The sequence below is a fragment of the Vespula vulgaris genome, chromosome 5, assembly GCF_905475345.1.
Source record: "Vespula vulgaris chromosome 5, iyVesVulg1.1, whole genome shotgun sequence".
Taxonomy (NCBI): Eukaryota; Metazoa; Arthropoda; class Insecta; order Hymenoptera; family Vespidae; genus Vespula; species Vespula vulgaris.
The window spans coordinates 3,879,559-3,900,950 of record NC_066590.1 but is presented as its reverse complement, the minus strand read 5'-3'; the positions used below and the strand labels follow the sequence as shown (position 1 = coordinate 3,900,950).

The window sequence follows — 21,392 nt, the reverse complement described above, 5'->3', positions numbered from 1 at the left end:
ACATGTTTTCTCCATAAGAATAAGGACGACGGATTCCTCGTACGAGAGGATTCTGCTTTATCTTTTATCTACGAATGATAGATATTTTCATGACTATTAATTTCGCGATGAGAGAGAGAGATTTTTTTCTTTCTTTTTTTTTTTTTTTTTGGAAAATTTTATATAAATAAAGGAACGTGGAGTACGATGAAATGTCGTCATTGTCGTATATACCTCGTCAATCGAAAGTTCCGTCAGAATAGATCAGCACGTTCGCGGTTCACATAGCTAGGAGGTTCGTTCCTGTATCATCCCGGAGACAGGCAAAGGAGATGAAAAATGAAGTGGCCGGCGTTTACGGATGTTTTTACGATTTATGATGCCCAGCTTCAGATACATACACATAAAGCATTCTCTGCCAAGAGGAGGAAACTAATGTGTTACGTGACAACGTTACCCTTCTTTTCGCTATTATTTTTTTCTGCACGCTCTTCTTTATTTTATTTTATTTTTTGGCCAAATTTCATCTATTACCCGATTAGTCGGTTAGATACTTCCTCACGCAAATCTTTGTTTTCTTTTTTTTTTGTTTTCCTTTTTCTATTTCCCTATATAACTTCGATGTTTGTTTTGTTGAAATGATAAGAGAACTTATATCTTTATAATTCTTCTCGATCTAAATGTAATCATCCGATTTCTTGGTCGTTTATCAATTTACGCTTTCGATACGATTATCTATGATTACTTTTATGTTATTGAAAACGAAGCGAACTTGGCTAAATTGAATATTTCATTTTATTGAATATCTTTCCAAGAGAGTACCGATGTACTTCGCTTAATATTTCTCTAGCGATGCCGTCGGAGATGGTGGGCAAGAAAGCGCATGATAAACGAGGAGCTAGTCCTTTATGGGCGCGAAGCAATTTATGAGACTGTCCAAGTGGGACTGCGTCTGTCTAATTCACTGTAACGCGCCATTCTTCGGCCGAACGTTTTCACGCTGCTTCAGCGTTTAACCGCGCAATTAATTAGCCACGCTCTTCTTGCAAGTCCAGATAGCACGATAGCCCAAGCCACTTCGCGGTATTCGATAATGAATATCTCTCATTAATCCGGATCTTGACGGGATCATTGTGATAATAATTAATTACTTAGATAATTGTAGGTATGGTATCGAAGATTAATTTCTAATGTGATCTTCCTTTCTTTTTCTTTCTTTCTTTCTTTCTTTCTTTTTTTTTTTTAATACATTGGTTAACGTTATCGCGACGTTCGAAAGCAGATAACACTATGGTTATATAGGCATAGGTGTCGGCCAACGATTAATTCGCCGTCAGCAACAAATAATCCGTAATCGTTGCAGTAACATCGCTAACGGCGTGCAATAGTCCAGCCGATAAGCCTGCATGAACGTTGGCTGCTTGGATGCGCTTTGTATCGAGCAGACCGTAGCAATATGCTTGCTACTGTGATCTAGGCCTATCCTTCTCCGTATACACGCGATTATACATGTGTTAAGCGACGTCCATTGCCAAATGCAGAAACGCATCTGAAGGATCTAAACGCATTCCAAAAGCTTTTCGATGATAAACGAGCTGAAACGATCAAGAAATACATATACATATATACGTACATTTTTTTGTCATGATTTATTCCGCTTTTACACTATGAAATTCTTAACTCGTTCTATCCCATAATACTCGTTAAATCGCGAACGAACATTTGTTTGACTCTTTTATTCTTCTAATTTTTGTTATATCTCGAAATAGGTATGTATGTATGTATGTATGTTATATGCATGTATATAAGTATGTAAATGTATATACATGTATGTATGGGTGTATGTATATATGTATGTGTGTATACCGTTCGCACGCGATGCAAAAAAAACCGAACACACGTCCTGTCACGATTGCGGCTGTGCTCGACGTTGATTTGATTTCTCCGTGCTAAATAGGAAAACGATTGTATCATACCGTTCTCTCTCTCTCTCTCTCTCTCTGTCTCTCTCTCACTTCCCCTGTTTTTCGTTTCGTCGAGTACAAATAGTAACAGAACGAATGTATGTAGTTATCATGGGAGCGTCATTTTTTTCTATTTGATTTTTTTTTCGTTTTTTTTTTCTTTTTTTTCATATTTTCGTGCGATCAAAAAATTCAGCGTCGCAATCGACCATTGTGATTTAAAGATATGTTAAAAAAATCATTTATATACGAGTTTCTTGTCGAAAAACAGTATAATTCGTTATATATATATACACATATGTGTGTGTGTGTGTATATATATATATATATATATTGTCTACGTTGCAATATATATTTTCTAGTGACTTCAAAGCGATCGCTTGGAGGTATAAAAAAAAAAAACCTAAGAGAGAAATAATAGCTTTGTGCTAACGTTTCACGTAAAGCCGTTTCACGTTGACTGCGTACGTTCAACAACGAATTAGATTCCGGGGAAATCCGAAGAAAATCTTTGTTCTTTTCGTTTTCATTGCTATCGTGTCAGCCGTTCGGTCGACACACGACGAAAAGTATACGAAGGAAGGAAGTAGTGGAAGAAGGGTCAGCGTACGCTTCAATCGTTTTTGTAATTTCTATGTAGTGGTGTTCCGACGTACATATGTGCATGGATACACGCATATATGCAATAGCTGGTATGCCAATGAAAGCATATTAAGAACCTTTATCAAAGTAGCTTGGATCACGCAAGCTCCGAGTGCGAATTTGCTCGCCTTTTCACGAATGTAAATCAATTGAATTGATCGAATGACATCCTCGATGAGAAAAGAGACGTACATTGTCAGGTTGAAATTATTTAAGAAATTATTAACGTCCCGAGATCAGGCTAAACAATTGATTTAGCGCGTTAATCTGGTCGAATCAATTTTGTGCAAATCAATATACGTAATACTTATTGATTAACATTCGTACTTTTGTTCGTGCATAAATTATAGACTTTATTTTTGTTAGAAAGTGTACGTTTAATTTTATAAACGTTGAAAAAAGAATTGTTCAAAACGTTTTAAATGAAATTTGTAAAATAAAATACCGGTAATCGGAGATTACCCAAGGCATACAACGTGTTAATTATAAATATCTGAAAAAAGCTTTTTCGTTTTATCGAATATGGATACATAAAATATATCCTCATACCGTACTACAATGTACTCTCATTTGTTTTCGTTAAAAGTTCAGAAAGTACTCTCATTTGGTAAATAAGATATTTCAATCTATTTTAGGAAACTGCTCGATCTAAATCTCAGTTAAAAGCAATTGCTTTTAGTATCATTTCTTAGATAGAGTAAGGTAAGTTCTAGGACAGTTTGAACGTTCGGGTGTTAAGAACACAATCTGTGTTTACTGTGGTTGGAAAAAAAAAGTTACTCGAACTTTTCGAAGGGTGTGAAACTAAAGGAGAACAACGATAAACGGCGATTCGTTCTCGTTTCGCACGAAAAGGGGATATCGTCTTCATTTATTACCAACGCTTATTACGACTCGGATCTCACGAATTTCCAAGATCATTATCATAAGAGACGTTAGTCTCACCAGTTCTCCGTTCTTCGTAGATTTTCCCTCTTACGACTTAGAAGCCCTTCGTGCCATCTGTTCGTATTTGTGTTCGTTCCCCCTTTTCTATTATCTCTTTCCCTCTTGTTTGTATAGCGCTAAAAAATTCTTTTCAAGTTGTGAAGTAACATTACATCGAAGACAAGGATATATTTGTTCAGCGCCAAAGTTAGTTCGTCGTACGTAAGAAATGAGTTTGTTAAGTCGATTAAATATTGCATTCGACGTACTTCCTTTTCGAGGATATAATTAACAAAGAGAAACATTGAGAGAGAAAGTATTATTATAGTTTCTAAGAAGGAACGTTTCTCTCTAAAGCGTAGGGATTCTTTGTATAAAGCTTTGGTACGGGTAGTTTACACGGTGAAAACTATGCTGGATGAATGTCGTCAGCTTAGGTAGCATTTTTTAGGTAGAATATATGTTTGTATGTGTATATATATACACATACATATATATATATACATATGTATATAAAGGGTCAGTGTTTTTCCTACGGATAAAGGAAGCGAGAGCCGCTTCAGAGATAACACGAGCGAGAGCCATGCGAAGATATATTCGCGATTTATGCACCTGTATGCGCAATCTTATGTGCGGCTGCACATATGCATCTGTCGCCGCATATGCATGACTGCGCGTTATAATATCCACGTGCTGTTGATACGTGTGCCACCGTCGACGCGAGATATGTATTTTCTACGAACGATGCGCGATCAAGAGAGAAAGAGAGGAAGATAGATAGATAAATAGATTGAGAAACAGAGAGAGAGAGGAAAAAGAATAATTTCTATCGTCGGAGAATTATTATAGGAATTGTTTTGAATTTTACTATTTAGAATCGTTCGATTATTTTCATTTTACAAATAATTAAATCCGTACAAATGGAATTAACGTTTTATGGATATATTCGCGATAAAACGTATACAATCGTTTTAATTTTGTTAGCAATCTCCTGCGGATAACGATTCGGTTCTGTATAAATTAATTGAAAATATCGTGATTTTTCAACTATCCTTCCAGTTTTCTTTCGTGAAAGAATCAAACATTTGATCTTTCCATCTGGCTCATCGACGTTGATGGACGAGACAATGATCGGTATTCAGGGATCGTATCGGAAAAGGTGTAGTGTACCACAGCTGGTAGAGGTTCGTTTCTGTGTCACCCTCCTTTATACATATATGCATACTACAGAATACTTTATGTTATTGGATCTTCACGTAGAGAATTTAGAATACCTTGAGACCTTGTTCTATTGCGAAGAAGCGTACCGATTTTTTTTTTTTTTTTCGATCGTTATAAAACTTTTCTACCTCCTACGAATCTTTCTATACAGATCGAATGAAATTTCACGTGGATTAATTTTTCATTCGTTTTATAAATTACATTTTCATAGCTAGCTACGGAATAAAGCGAAACAAGCGAAGGGTGGTTAAGATCGACTCAGGGAAGTTTGAAAGCCAAGGTGTTCCCCTCTTCCCTTCACCCCACCTCACCCTCCTCCCCCGAGTCTACTTTTCCCTCTCATCTTCTTCATCTTTTTCTTTTTTGTTAATTTTTTTCTTTCTTTTTTCTTCTTTTTTTCTTTTTTTTTTTCGTAAGCACGGAAACTTCGTGGTCGAGTGCTTCTTTTTTGCTTCACATACAATACATAGATACATATATACGTACGTACGTACGTACGTACGTACATGGGAATGCCGGTTTCTCTCTATATCCAGTGAATTTGAGAAAAAAGGAAGAGCTCTTTTTTTTTTTTTATCGAGCGACGTTCTCTCTGCTCCGTTATTCATAACGTAATGTTATCTCGTTCTTGATTCTCGCATATAAACCCTACATGATATTTGCACAATTTTTTGTTTTTTTTTGTTCTCTCTCTCTCTCTCTTTCTTTTTAGCTGAAAATTTTTCCACGGCTTTAATAAGAATTTCAGCGATGGACAAAGCGTGTTTAATTCTTTTCAAACGGAGTCGAGCTCCGGACTTAAGTTCGAATAATTTATCGAGCTGCGAAAGAACGACACGGAATATCGCCGCAAATAGAAATGCTTGATGAGAATTATTCGTTTTCTTTCTAGTATAGGTTTCCAGCTTGACAATATTATGAGACACCGAATCTTAAATAGTTTTCAGGCCGTAGATACTAATGAAAGAAGGAGAAATTGTTAGAAGGAAGCACGCGGTACGTGAATTTCTTCCTCTTATAATCAAGCGAATTACCAATTAAGATTAAAAAACGAACTAACGTTGTACCTTATCGACCTATTTATTCGCACATTTGCATATATCTCGTATATTAGATTTAATAGGAAAGAGAGAAAGAGAGAGAGGGAGAGAGAAAATAAGAAAAGAAGCATACAACGACAAGAAGAAAAGTTTCAGAGAAAATTATTGAAAGGGAACGAAGTCAATAACGGTTTACTTAAAACTCACGATATGTTTAATTGAAGATGGAAATGATCAAACGACTATCTACTTGTTGACGTTTTTCTAAAGTACAGTGATATCGAACGGTTATTACTCGACTTTTCCAATAATTTCAAGATACTCGAGCTAAATGCGAAATGTTCTTTTAATCGTCGTTTACATCGCGAGTTTCTTTTCTTAAATTGAAAATAATTAAAATCGCGTTGAATACTTGATGGTTAAGAGATCGAGAGATCGAGAAAGAGAGATAGACAGACAGAGACAAAGAGATAAAGAGAAAGAGAGAGAGAGAGAGAGAGAAAGAGAATTAACGAAGAACGAGTTGAGATTTCGTGATTATAATATTAATTCTTATCCCGAAGGGTTAACATGTAAGCGACATTTTCATCATTTTTAACATATTAATCTAGATTTTGTAGCGTGTTTACGTAGATACAATATCTACGAAATATCTCAGGGTGAGTGCATTGTCGAGGTCGTATAAGTGATATGCGACTACAACAAAAGGCAGAAGTAAAGTCTGTGTCTGACTGAAGTAGTGGAGGAGAAGTTCTGGGCCGGGATAGGACAACGCTCATAAAATTTGTATGTATCCCCGAGTATCTGGGATAGAGAATGAAAGGGAAGAACGACGGCTCGAAACGGGAAGGCACGAAGGTGAAGGTAGAAAAAGAAAGAAAGGAAGAAAGAAAGAAAGAAAGAAAGAAAGAAAGAAAGCAAGCAAGCCAGGAAGGCTCGGAGAGATGCAGGAGGGCTCGGTCTAAGGCGCGTTTTCCTATCTCGAGACAAAGTATTGTAAGTTGGAAGCTCGAAAGCTTCACCGGAGGTGACCCTCTTTTCTTCACTCCGCTCCATGTAGCTCACATTGCAAAGCTCGTGTCCTGCATCCGGGTCAATCCTTTATCCTCCAAAACTTTCCACAATTCCGGGTTATATTGTGTGTCTATTGTAACCTCAATATTCACACCGTTACCTCTTACGCGAATACCGTTTTCCTAACTTTATAGTTCCTCAACTTTGTCCTCGTGTCTTTTGCCAATAGCGCGGAACGAATATTGTTTTTTTTTTTCTTTCGTTTCTTTTTCTCTTTCCTTTTTTTTCTTTATTTTTTTTTAATTTTTTTATTTGTTTATTTATTTATTTTTGTTTTTTGTTTATTATTGTATTTTTGTTTTTTCATTTTTTCCTCCCTTCTTTGTTCTTCTTTTCTCCTTTTTTTTTTCGACTGAGATATTTATCGATTTTTAACGCGTTACTTTGACGTTTCTTCGGTTTCACTCTGGAATAATTTATGATAGTAGGAGAAGATGCGGTACGATAAGAAAATTAGATTGACGAGATCGCAAGGGAAATCTCGTTTCATTAAAAGCATTCCTGACAGATAGAATTTTTAAAGTCACATAGCCGGGAACTACTTAATTCGCGTCATACATCCGAGAAAGGAAGATTGTACTTTACGAAGAATTTTCGTGTCAACTGGAATAAGTATGATGATAAATATAGTTCAAGTAGTGGTGGGGTTGGGGTGGGGTTGAGGTGGGAAGGCAGAGTGGAGAAAGCTTGGGTAATTAACATCGTCTTTCGTTTCTTTTTTAAGACATGCAGTAACATTATATAATCAAATTAAATAATCCATTTCAATTAATAACGTCTTGCTGTATAAAGGCCATTGGTTTAACACTTAAAAATGAAAATTGTTCTTATTCGAGACAGGTTTAAACGTATTCGACCTAGATTTCGTGACCTCAGAACAATCGAAAGAGATCTAATAAGTACTATTTTATAATACAGGGTGGGTCAAAAGTCCTTAGGTGAAACAAAAATTCCTAGATGATATTAAATGTCAATTGCTCTTTTTTTTTTTGGATTTTTTTTTGAACTCGTAATTAGATTGTAGATTTACAATATCAAAATAAAAAAAAAAAATGTAAAACATCTGGAAAAAGACTTAATTGATATCGAACATCACTTATGTACTTTTGATCCATTCTGTAAAAAGATCGTTCAAATTTATCAATCGATCTGATCTCTTTACGGAAGGTCAGCCTTTTGTCACGAATAATAGTATATATTTTTCTGATAAGTTATCATCATAAGGGTAAAAAAATGTTTCCGCCCGGGATCGAACCGGGGACCTTCCGCGTGTTAGGCGGATGTGATAACCACTACACCACGGAAACGATTTGATCTCGTTACATTTATATAACGATTCCAATTGAAAAAATTTTTTCTTAAACTTAATAAATTTCGACTAACAAATATACTTTTCATATAAATCGATTAGTTTTTCAATCGGAAAAAAGTACGATATCTTTTTACGATATTTTTTTTTTATATTATTTTAATAACATTAAAAATATGTAATTCTTTACAATGTTATAATGTTAAACGTAATATATGTGGCAGTAATTGGATTGTTTGAGGATACAATTATTTAGTTAAATAGACGAAAAAAAAATTTGTTTCCGCCCGGGATCGAACCGGGGACCTTCCGCGTGTTAGGCGGATGTGATAACCACTACACCACGGAAACTCGATGACTAAATTTTGGTCCATAATAAATCCGTTCGTTTTCTAATTATGATTACTGTCTATTCTTCATTGTTTTTAATTTTTAATTAATTATACATTTTAATTTTTTACCTTTACAAGGATTGGCGTTGATTGATAGATATCTGTGCTAAATTTTTATCAGATAATAATTGATACATATATATATATTGTTTTGATAGAAATTGAACGACTTCGATTCTAAAGGATACACCGTATATTTGATTATAATACGTGTAGCTATTTTTGATCTTCTTAATTTCCAGATAATCTAATTTTTACAGTTTTATTTCAGTCGTTCTAATTTATAAGATTATTTTTGTTTATTTCGAAGATTAGTTTGTTTTTTATTCGAAGTAATTTATTTTACGTATTGACGTTTTTTCTGCCATATCTCTTTTACAGAACGAATATATATAGAAAATTTAGGATTAATCTTGAAAGAATCTGTCTAACAAACCTTATTTCTTTCTGAAAATTTATATGATTCCACTGATTTTTCACTAACGTTTCTTTAACGACAATAAATTCATTTACTTATTTATTACGCCTGACTTATGAACGTGTTTTCTTTCTCTGGGCTATATATATATATCAAATTTTACAACGCTTACAATCTTTATCATATTGTACAATTTTTGATTGGTAGATATTCATAGGATGATTTTTTTGTAAATATCTGTATTATTCTCTCCAAGTAAAGCTTAAAAAGAAATTGCTATTTTTCGCGATATGACCTATCATACGTATGATTTTTATCGCTCTTACGAATTATATGTGTATATCGAGCGTATATCCAGAAATTCAATACGAATTCAGAATTCTCTTTTGCATGGTCAATAATTTTATATCGCAATCGAAAATATTACGATTAATATCTCTATTTGGTAATATAAAGAAATATGAGAAAATAATAATTGGGATTTTAATGTGTGTGTGGGTGTGTGGATTAATATACGATGAATACACGTACAATGAACTCACATACGATGAACTCACGTACTTACTTATCTCGTCAGATGCACCATTCACGAACACGTGCTCTTTATCATATATATATACGATAAAGATAAATAGATTCTGCTTCTTTTATAAATTAAACAGATTTCGTTGAAGCTTGAAAATATTTAAGCCTCATGAGACAGGGAAAGAGAGAAAGAGAGAAAGAGAGAGAGAGAGAGTTATTACATATGCAGTTGCAGTTTAGTACGATCGAGTTATCCTTTTGCCATATGTTATACAAACATGTCATTAATAATCCGTAAAACAAACTTGCATAATCTCTTCTGGTGTTGCGTCACAAGAACGTGCCCATTCCTCTAATCATTTCTGAACGCGCACGAGCGTAGCTATGTATTTACGTGTACTCTCCTCGAGGCCTTCGGCTTGGCTTTGAATATTCACGGTTTAATCCAAACTTTCATCTTATCGATGCAAACCATACTCTCCTGGATTGACTGTCGTGTGTAGGAGAAAGGTACGCGAATTGCCGAGAGCTTAAAGTCATACACCTACATAAGTATAATATGTACGTACATATTGTACGTTCGATATATTACCGATAAGATATAAAATTGTCATTGTTCGTCGAGCCTTTATTTATTTGATCGATATTTCCATTAATTAATGGTAAACATTTTGTAAAATAAATGTTGTTCATTATATATGAACATTTTCTATGAATATTGATATTTATAATAAAATATTAGTACGTATCTAACGTATGTGGTCAACGTAAATAATTAAGCGTCAGAGTTGCGCCTGGATTATGTCTGAATTGCGTCTGGATTTAATATAAATAACGACGATTTATTTGAAATGCTAAGAAATTATTATATTCATAAATATTTTAATTAATATATTAACAGGTTTTGTATTAATCGCTTGTAAACTATATTGATCACCCATATTACGTACTATTACTTTATTAGAAATATTGACTATTTATTTAAAATCATAATTAAAAATCTTTTCAAATATTGATCCAATTCAATAAATCACTATCATTGTTTGTTTATTCCTTTTGTCACTCGCCTTTTTTATTTGTAAATTTAATGAAAGTTGCTCTTCGTTTTTTATCCTTTTGCTCTTTCCTTTTTTGCAGCTAATTACAAACTTTAATCACACAGCGCGTTCCGGTCGTTTTTTCTTTTTTCTCTCTCTCTTTTTTTCTTTGTAGATTTTATCGTACTACGATATTTACTTTATTTAGTATAACAAGTCTCTTCCTCTTTCTCTCTTTCTCTCTCTCTCTCTCACTCTATTACGATCTTAATTTCACAGTTTTTAAGTTCGATTCATCGTTTAAGAAGATGTCCAAGCTTCTTTCATCAAAGCTTCTCTCCACTTGATACCAACTTCCGTTAAAGTCACTCGTGTACCTTTTCTTCTCTTTTTCTTTTTTTTTGTCGATGTCACTTCGCTTCTCAACTTCTGTCTCCTTTCTTGCGTTGCTTGACTTTTACTCGTTCACGCTTTTTTAGCCGAAAGAGTTTCCTTCTTTTACGAGCGAGAAAATTCTTGCGTATACATTCTTTTTTCTTTTCTTTTCTTTTCTTTTTTTTCCGAAAAATCCCGAGATAAAAAGTTGAAATTTCTTTTATATTCACGAATATATGTCCTCTTTATCTACGATTCATTATTTTTCATTCGTACATTTTATCCCGGATAAATTTAATCAGATTATTTTGTTCGGTTTCATCGAGCGATAGGAGTTTTTCGAACGAAAATAACTGCGAAATATATTCTAATCGTGTGAGGTCAACCAAAAGGATCGACTGACAGTTCCATGAAGCTTTCTGCGTTACATCGATATATTCCAGTGTAGCTTAGCTAATGTAATATTGTGGTGTTTATGCAATTACGCACAATATACTGTAAATGCCTCTCTAGAATTAATTAATATCCTGCTTGGTACATTCGCTAATAAATTTATTGATCGTATCGATTATGAATAATAACGTAGGTACATACATGATTTTGCGATATAAAGGAACTTTGGATTAGTTTGATCTATCGTCTCATTTTCTCTTTGATAGTTTCTAAACTATTAGTCTATTTTGATTTCGTCGTACAATTATTATCATCTTTACGTTTATATTTTTTAAATTAATCCTTTACAGAGAATTGTTTTTTCCTTTCTACGGCGTTATCAAATTAACACAACCATTCTCTACGGTATATTTATACACGTTGACGCGCACGAATACTGCACATCTATATTTTAGTGTAACACATGTTGGATACGTATGTATGTATATGTAAAACGAAGATCATTTGCTTTAGAAACTCCTCCCTGTCTCTCTCGAAACTATGTCATAGGATATAGGTATACTTCAGTGCGCCTATGTGGTTTCCTTCAAAGGGATTTGGACTACCTTCGTTAAATAATTCTCCTGTAAACATAGATCGTCGTTAAAGCAGCGTCATTTAACCAATATCGAGCTAACGAACGATGGCTTCTACGTTGCTTTTACTTTGCAAAAACAACGAAAATCTGTTAGCTTTATGCGCGTCAAAAAATATTTTTCTTGTTTTTTTTTTTCGTTTTGTTTTCCTTGTCTTTGTTTTTCTTTTTCGTTTATCTATTTATTTTTTTATATATTTTTTTAATTTCCTTTTTTCTCTTTTTTTTTTTCACGCGATAACGTCGGGTGATACGTTTCAACGGTACTTCATTGAAAACATGTGAACAATGAAATCGCCCCAAATCAACTTAAACGTTCGTATTGTTCAAAGTTAAACGTATAGTAGTGAGCACCAAAACATTTCAATACTTTAGTAGGATTTATCGAGGTTTTTTTTTATTATCATTATTATTATTATTATATTATCGATACGTAAAAATATATCGTAACCACATGACCATTTGATATTTAATCGATCTTCACAATACCGTATAAAAAAGGGGAAATTTATTTCTCTCTCTCTCTCTCTCCCTTTTTTTTCTTTATTTCCCTGACTTTATATCATATAGATATATATATGTTCATATCAAAACATCATTATAAATCCTTCATCTAGCAACGTTTTTCACAAGTTTAGAGTAGGAAAGTATAACGAATTTATATCCGTCCCTATGCGTTATTTGTCAGACGACGAGATAATATAATTTGCTAAAAATTATATAACGAACTCGTAACGATGTCTCTCATTAAGAGTATTATAAAAATAAACTATATTTTCTGCGAATAATTAACCCTTACACGCGCCGTAATGTAAGTCACACGTTTGTACGTTTCATATTGCAGTACGTAATTCTTGCGTGCGTTCTCATCATTTGCCGGTTGCAAGGTGGTCCAATGTGTTGCACGATAACGTTTATTGCCGACAATGAACAACCTCTGCGTTATAAAAAAAAAATTGTAAAAAGGAAAAAAAGAAAAAAAAAATGAGAGAGGAAAGAAAAATCAACGTGTTCATATTATCGCCTGCGAATCATCAGTGGGCGTTAACCTCCGCGGACATTATCAAAATAACATCTTTTTCTACATGGATAAATGCTTTTATTCTCTAATAATCTCGCTTTGAAGCGAAGGAATTGTATCCTGAATATTTCAAACGGATAAAGGAGATAAGAAAAAGAAAAAGAAAAAAAAAACGAAAAAAGAAAAAAGAAGAAAAAAAAAGAAAAGAAAAGAAAAGAAAAGATGGTAGAACGGGTAGGCCAAAAGTTTTCCCAAACGATTTTAAAAATTGATTACACTCTTCCGAGAGACTTTTTATACGTTAATTTTTCTTCTTCTTCTTCTTTTTCTTTCTTTCTTTCTTTCTTTTCGAATAAAAGAAAAATTACAAGTCAAGAAACCTTTTTGATCGGCCTAGAGAAAGACCTCGCACCGTCCTTTCAGAAATCATGTTATATCCGTTTTTCAATTCGAAAGGATAATTAATCGAAAGCTTATCGCGGGTGTTGGAATTGATCAAGCTTTGGTTTGGACCGTTTTGTCGAGGGATCGTTCGAGGGGTTAACTACTTCCTTCTTTCGCGACAAACGCATGTACCGACACAGTTGAAAGAAGTAAAAGTTTCAGACCTTTGCTCTCTCTAGTTTTTCTTCCTCGTTGGTCTCCTTGGACTTGGAGGTCCGGTAAATAAATGAATACGCCTGCTGGTCGTTCCCGTCGCCCATAGAAACGAACGAGTTCAACTCTCTCGTCGTCTCTCGTCGTTTCTCTTTTCTTTTCTTTTCTTTTTTTCTTTTCTTTTCTTTTCTTTTCTCCCCTTTTTCTACCCTTCTCCTCTCTTTTCTTCTCTTTTCGTTTCGTTTCGTTTCGTTACGTTACGTTTCCTTTCTTTTCTATTTTTTTCCACCCTCCCCACCTCCCTCTTTGCACATGCTCCCCTTTTTTCTTTTCTTACTCTATCTCACTCTTGGCACTTTGTGTTGCGGTAGGATTGATTCATACACACGGGAAAAGGTGAATCTAATCCGCAAAATCGCATTTTATCGCATCCCAGGCCAGCCAGGATCAACGTATTGGTGTGCTTCTCGTAAAGTTACTTTATCTTCAAGGAGAATTAATTCCCTTTGGAGAATCTTTCGAACGTTGAAAAAAAAAATAATAATAAATAACACGTTACCGCGTATTATCGGGTATTTGTCGTCGTCTGAAAGAACGGAGAGGAAATTAATAATAATAAAAAAAAAAAGTATAAAGGAAAGAGAAAAGGAAAAAAGAATGATAAAATAAAAGGAAAGAAAGAGAAGAAAAAAAGAAGTAGAAAGGAAAAATTGATCGACTCTTCTCATTCAAAGGGTCGTACAAAAGACCAGCAAGACCATTCGTGTTGCTTCATTCGCGCGATTCACGATTCCGCACCTCTTTGGTGCTTTCACTTTATTGCTCACGGGTCATTATTCTGGAATTAAGTGGCTAGAGATTCTGCCATGTAAACCGACGGGCTTGAATTCTACCACAGGAGAAAGCAACTTTATTATATACAGCGATATTCCTATTACCAAAGTGCAAAGTTTTGTTATTGACACGTTAAAAGCTAAATTTCGTTATATTATTAAAGAATATTTTTTATAACTTTTTTGTCATTAGTTTGTTACGGCTTGTAACGCAGTCAGGTATATTATATCCAGAGAAAGAGCAAAAAGCTTATGAGTGGGCGTAGTTACATTTATTGTATGGAACAGGAACAATATGCATACGTATATATGTATGCGTGTGGTGGGTCAGGGTGTAACTAATTCATATGCTTTTGTTACTAGAGTAATGTAAGTTTTTACATTTGTGAAATTAGTCTCTCAATTTTGCCATGATCCCAAAGTCTGAACATCGCTATTTTCTTCAAATACATTTACGTAGCGCGTATTATGGATTATTCATCTTCTTTTTCCTTTTTTTTTTTTCTTTCATATTGAAAAATTGAACACCTTTTTTTTTTTCTCGCACGGAGATCGATATGCCAATACTTTTTTACGATAAAAAAAAATTTTCCTCTTAATTTCCTGTAAACGTAAAAAGATAGACATTATAGTCGCTCCAATTCGTCATAATTGAATAGAACTATGGAGCTGGCCCTAATTGACGATTTAATGAGGGACAGAGATGGAGCTAATTGCTATCCAATTTCTCAAAGAATCCGTTTTGTGTTCGTCACAAAGCAACTGCATCTAGAAATTCTCCGTATATAGTCACAAAGAGTATCTTAATCATTTTAATAATTTACGCTTGATAAAACATCGAAAGGGAGATAGAACAAAAACAAGGTAAAATGTGAATTAATACATATTCGACAGGATCGATATTTATTGATTAATAATTTATTTATAATTAGTTCCCTCAAGATAAATTTTTTAACGTTAGAACCGAATTAATGCGTTTTATCTTTAAACCGTTTGAAGGACAGGTTAATTATAAACTTTGACAACCTCGACGTATTTCGATCTAAACGGTGGAAAGTCTAATTAAAAAGAAAAAGGTAATTAGGGGCCTAACTTGATTGTCATATTATTTTCAAAAGAGGTTGACGTTTGATTTAAAAATACGTTTCGGAAAATATCCATTTTGAGAGGGTTTAGAAAGGTGTGAATCGTTGCCGTATAAGAAAGTCATTATTTCGCAGGAAGCTTAGAAATTGCAAAAGGAATAGGAGGTAATCGAAAGTTGCGCGTTAGAAATTCTTGACGTTAGGTGAGACCGTTTAATTTCAAAGGCCAATGATATTAGGAAGCTATGGTATATAACTTAGTAAGCCGTCTACTTTCTAATGGTTCACTGTTAAAACCAGCACTAACTTTAAGTAATGAGTCCATGGACTTTCTTCATGGAAAGATAAATCTTCGTAGAGAGACATGAACTTGCGTGCTTTGTGCCACGCGAAAAAGACAGACATTATTTCGTGAAAAGTGAAATACCTTTTCTTTCGTCGTAAGTTTTCAACTAACAAAAATTTGTTATCTCGATAACATGGAAGGAATAGCACGAACAAGCTCTCGTCCATTTACTCGAAGAAATTTTCAAATATATTGTAACGCTACGGATACGGTTATCATATTAAATTCTAATTAAAACTATGCAATTATAAAAACATTGAAAAATTGGAACACTCGGATATACTTACACGGATACGTTTCAACGTTATCCAATAATAGTCATATTTATCGTTTCGAAGCTCACATTTTCTATAGCATGCTCCTGCGATGTTAGACGTGTAATCTCCAGCTTCTTTAAAATTCCATTTATCGATAGGACGATAGGAGAGAAGCTTTGATATCGTTTTCTTATATGCAACCTCCTTTCATTGTCGTATCTCGAAGCTTTCAGTCAGCAACGTTTACCCTCCCATACGAAGAATCGTGCGATACACGAAGGAAACGATTACTTTGTCAGTAACTTCGTAAATTATGTATGACAGAAAAGATCGACAAAATCTTACGCTATATGAGTATAGGTATATGTAAAAGAGATTGAAAGAGAAAGAGAAGGAATAGAGTGTGAGAGGGACGAAGAGAAAGAGAGAGAGAAAGAGGTAGAAAAAGAAAGAAAATTTACTTGCTGTGCTTGTGTCCGTCGAAGCAGATCCTTCGTAGATGCGAGAGGGGGCAAAGTACCCTTTAAAATTCAGGAGAACATCGTCCAGAGAGGATTTCACGGGCTGGAAGTGTCGAGCTACAAAGTGGCCCCTTGAAGTACGTAATTTAAAAACACGTGGCCGATGGAGAAGGAGGTTTTTCTCAGAAAGGACCATCGACTTCTTGGCAGTAAAAGAGAGAAGAAAAAAGAAAATATAAAGGAAAAGTAAAGAAGAGAAGAAAAAAGGAAAAGAGGATAGGGAAGGGAAGGGAAGGGAAAGGAAGGAAGGAAGGAAGGAAGGAAGGAAGGAAGGAAGGAATGAAGAAAAGGAGGAAGGTACAGAAACTGGATCCTTCGAGGCACCATTAATGGACTCGTGACTTGTGGACGAAGCGCGAGAGATGAATGGCCCTTGATAACGGTATGTTGTACGGTCCGATGTTCAAAGACATGGATAAAATGGATAAAAGATAAATATGTTGCTGAAGGTGTGTTGTAGAGGGATTGGATTTACGAATCGATAAGTAAACGGCATTAACGTTTCGTAAGATAATTAACGAACTAAATTCGTTCCTTTATATAATTTCAATCTCGTAAAACGTGCTTTTGACGTTGGCTTTGTCAAATTTTTGTCGAGAGAAAAGTTCCGTATTGCTTGATAAACCAGCCGGCATTGTTATTTTCCAATATCCACGAATTTCATCGTCATATTTCCGTGATATAATAGAATCGTCACAATATTATTACACGCGTATGTGCAAAATATGTATAGGTAGATTATTTCAAGGCGGATCGTTTAAATGCGCAAACTCACCCTGTGACTATTGCTCTAGGAAGTCGGCCGAGTAGGCGACGTTCGCGAATTCACGCATGACACTGAAATTTAGGTGTCAACGTACAGAGAGCACAAGAAGGAGAGAAAGATAGGTGTAAAGGCATAGTCGAAGAGGCACGCGCACACAATACCCGTCAGTCTCAGACGCGTTCCAACCAAACGTAGGTATATTCTCCTTCGGCAGTTGTGTGCAAGTGTCACTCATGTTCACGGACGTGCACGTAGGTGTACGAGTTATTGCAATACAGAAACGTTTCGTATTTTCTTACGTAAAACCTATTTTGTCCGCCAGTCTGCATCCATCTCCTTCCTTAAAATATTTTCGATCGAATGGCTAAAACGAAATGCATAGGTAATATACCAAAATCATTTTTCTCCCTGAAATTTAAAAATCTATTCACGATATGACACTGTATATTCCTTCGTTTCTTCGTTTTACCATTCGCTTCGAATCTATGCTACGTAATCGATGACCCTTCTTTAACCTTTGTCCTTTTACTCTTTCTATTTCTCTCTCTCTCTCTCTCTCTCTCTCTCTCTCTCTCTCTCTCTCTCTCTCTCTCTCTCTCTCTCTCTCTCTCTCTCTCTCGTCAGAAGTTTCACCCTTCGATATCTCCACTTTTACCTTCCACTTGATATTTCTCATTTCCAATTCTGTAAATCTGTGACGTTCTATTTAAAATGGACGGCTATTCGTGGAATATATCGCGATAACGCGTTCGAGATTACACACACATATATATATATGTATATGTATACGTATGTATGTATGTATATATATATAAATATATATAAAATATATATTTTATTAACGGATTTCCCGTACGATTAAATATTACGCGAAATGTATCTTTATATTTTAATGATTGATTTAGAGAAAGGATAGATGTCGATATATACGCAAATCAAACGAGCTTTGTAATGTCCCTCCGTACTCGATAATTTGCATTTATATACGATAGCTTATGATGTGTAAGTTCGTCCCAGGGATTTATAAGCTTCGAGGGGTCATTTTAAAAGCACGCGTGCGTATAAATGCGCGCGTTGGACAGTTTTCTCTAAAATTTATCGGGGAATAATTCAAGCGTTCTATAAAATGTTTCGGCCGATATTTTCGTTGAAAATCGCCTAACCACGCGTCGCATTCATTCGCGTTTTCGACGTTTACGCGGTCACGTAATTTTTCACTCGAGCTCACCGAACGCGCTTTCTTTGCAGCGGACGGTTCAAATTGAAAATCATTAGCTTGAAATTGAGATGCAAATGGTTAACGAGTGTATCGTACTGCTCTCTCTCTCTCTCTCTCTCTCTCTCTCTCTCTCTCTTTTTCTCTCTCCCCTTTTTTCTTTCTTTTTTCTTCTTTTTCTACTTTTTCTTTTTCTGTCAGCTCATTGAACGCGTCAGCTATGGTCTTTTTGCCACGTGTATTGGACGTCATGCAGACACAATGAACGTATCGGTTCGTTAACTCATGAAGACCTCGAGATAAATGCCTGAGGAGTTTCCCTTTCCTTAAGTGCCCTTCAACGCTTAATTCCGCTAGATTTAGCAGAATCCAGCCTATATCTTCCTGATATATATTTTCTGCCGGTGGAAAACCCTATCTCCCCTTTCACGGTTTCCATTCAGAGAGCCGAGGAAAGATTTTTCCTTGGCCCGGAGCCTGCGAAAATAAATACGTGATTCGAGCTCTCTTGCTCTCGCGGCCCTTTTCTCTTCTTTTGGCTTTTACTTCTTTCACCATCGGAGGACGGCCGGTCGTATATCAGTTGACTACTCGCTTGTCTAGCTCAGATACCGCTCGACTACCCCCACCGGGAGTTCCGCGAAAAATTCTCTCAAACTCGGAGATTCCATTAAGAAACCGTGTACGCGTTAGACGTCGAAAGCAGGAGCGTCTTTGGAGATGCGGGATTAAAAACTTAGCTTCCTCATCTCCTCTCTCGCTCTCTCTCTCTCTTTTTCTCTCTCTCACCCTCTTACTCTCGCTCTTTCTCTACTCTCTACTCTCTACTCTCTACCCTCTACTTTTACCCTTTGTCCTCTCGTTCAAAGAAAACGACGAGGATATTACAGTCGAGGTCTTTGCAATCGTGTTTAGCCAAGCGAAACGGCTCGAGCATAAACACCGACTCTTATCGGCAGCTATTCATAATTAAATTTTAATGAGGGATGAGTCGTCGGACCGGACGCGAGTGTCCAGACTTTACGGTATATCGGCAATGCACTAATTCATAGTGCATTAGTGCGGCTGCACCTCCGGTGGCTTTAATGGAGCCTGCCGGCAGTTCCTGAAGGGAAGGGTTCCGCCCTCATATCTCGCGCATCCTCGAAAGGTCTCGCATAGGACAATCTCCGTTCTGAAGCTTCTATACCAGATTCTCTGTACTCGCTGGTGCATCGAGTGGAAGTGGCCACAATCGAGTACTGTGTCGCGTAACGTTACTGCTCGCCAAGTATTAATGGTCCACCGAGCATGTCCCGAATGAAACACGTTCATCCAACCGCGAATTAATAAACTTGCACTCTGGCTATCAGGAAAATTTAACGATCGACGAGAAAGATCGCACTTTTCTATCATTTTTTTTTTCTTTTTTTCTTTTCTTCTTTTTCTTTTTTTTCGCCTTTTTTATTATCACCTTTTACTACTCACCATTTACGTCACGCTACATCTCCTTCTGACATAGATCGCTTAAGGATTACGAGGATATTTGTTCCCACAAATCAAGATCGATTTATCCATACGAAATTAGAACGACGTTGTTCAATCTTTTTATCGTAAGTATAAAAACGTAGCGAGGAAAGGAAAATATCTTTTAGAACGTATAAACGATCCGAGAGACCCACTAAATCCGAATAGTGTGTATGTACTCTCGTGAATCTTGTTGGATATACCTGATAATCATTTAAAGAACGGAAGATTGAACTTAATGACTGATTAGAAAAATAACTTTGCGAGATCGATAAGAAATAAATAGAAAGAGAGAGAGAGAGAGAAAGAGAGAGATAAAAGAGTTACTTCGATTTTCTTCCGTTTTTGTTTTTTATTTATTTCTATCTTTCTCTCTTTTTTTTTTTTTTTAATTCTTTTTTATACTTTTTATCTTGTTCTTATTTTTTTATCGGAATAACACGAGTAAATATTAATAGGAAAGAGGAAATTTTAGAGGGGGGAGGGAAAAAAAATACATAGATAATAAGTGCAACACGTTAAAAAAAACTTTCGTTTCATACGTTTCTACTATGACATAGTTTTTTATGGATTGGAAACCGAAGAGGGAAATATAAAGAGACGTGCCAAAATGCAGCTATTCTAACATCGTTTAACTTTCTTTTCGAGAAAATCGTACTTTCGCACTAAAACGTATCTTTAAAGGTACTTGATAGAGAGAACAGATTTGGCCATATTACAAGTAGAATCGTTTCGGTGACTTTACGAGTTTGTTTTTTCTTTGAATGGTAGGCGAGAAGTTAAAGGGCAAAGCATATATGTATCCATAATGTAGTTTTAACGTCGTTTAAACCGACGTACTCGAAAACCGCAAGAGTTTTATGAAGCGACGACAAGAAAACGTGAGAAGCCGTTACGCTTGGATTAAAGTTCCTATCGTGTAAGGTGAGCTATTGTTAGAGAGAGGGATGTTTTTGCTTCTCTCTCTCTCTCTCTTTCTCTCTTCACGCCTCTTTTTTCTGATTCAACCTGATAAATTCGCAAAACACACTTCTGTGGCTTAATGTCTCGCAACACACGTAATCCGATAAATACGAAGTTAGAGAATGAGAGAGAAAGAGATAGAGAGAGAGAGAGAGAGAGAGAGAGAGAGAGAGAGAGAGAAATATAAAGAGAGAGAGACAAAGAGGGAGAGACACGAGATGAAATTCGTTAATCCCTATTTTCACGTATTCCTACCATCGTCATTTATCTGCTTGTATTTATTTTGTCGAAGGATTAAAAGATTCAAACTCGAAATTCGTCTCGTGTGTAGCAGTCCAGTTTACCTTTAAT

At 35.4% G+C, this 21,392-nt stretch overlaps 1 long non-coding RNA gene and 2 other non-coding genes across 5 annotated transcripts in view; 1 reads left to right on the top strand and 2 right to left on the bottom strand.

Annotated features, from left to right (window-relative positions):
• LOC127064165 (uncharacterized) overlaps nt 1-21,392 on the top strand; it is a 52,760-nt gene that overhangs the window by 14,060 nt on the left and 17,308 nt on the right. The gene's annotated exons all lie outside the window — the stretch shown is intronic.
• Trnav-aac (transfer RNA valine (anticodon AAC)) lies at nt 8,082-8,154 on the bottom strand. The gene has a single exon. It is a non-coding gene; the product is annotated as a tRNA-Val (tRNA).
• On the bottom strand, nt 8,435-8,507 carry Trnav-aac (transfer RNA valine (anticodon AAC)). Its single transcript has one exon. It is a non-coding gene; the product is annotated as a tRNA-Val (tRNA).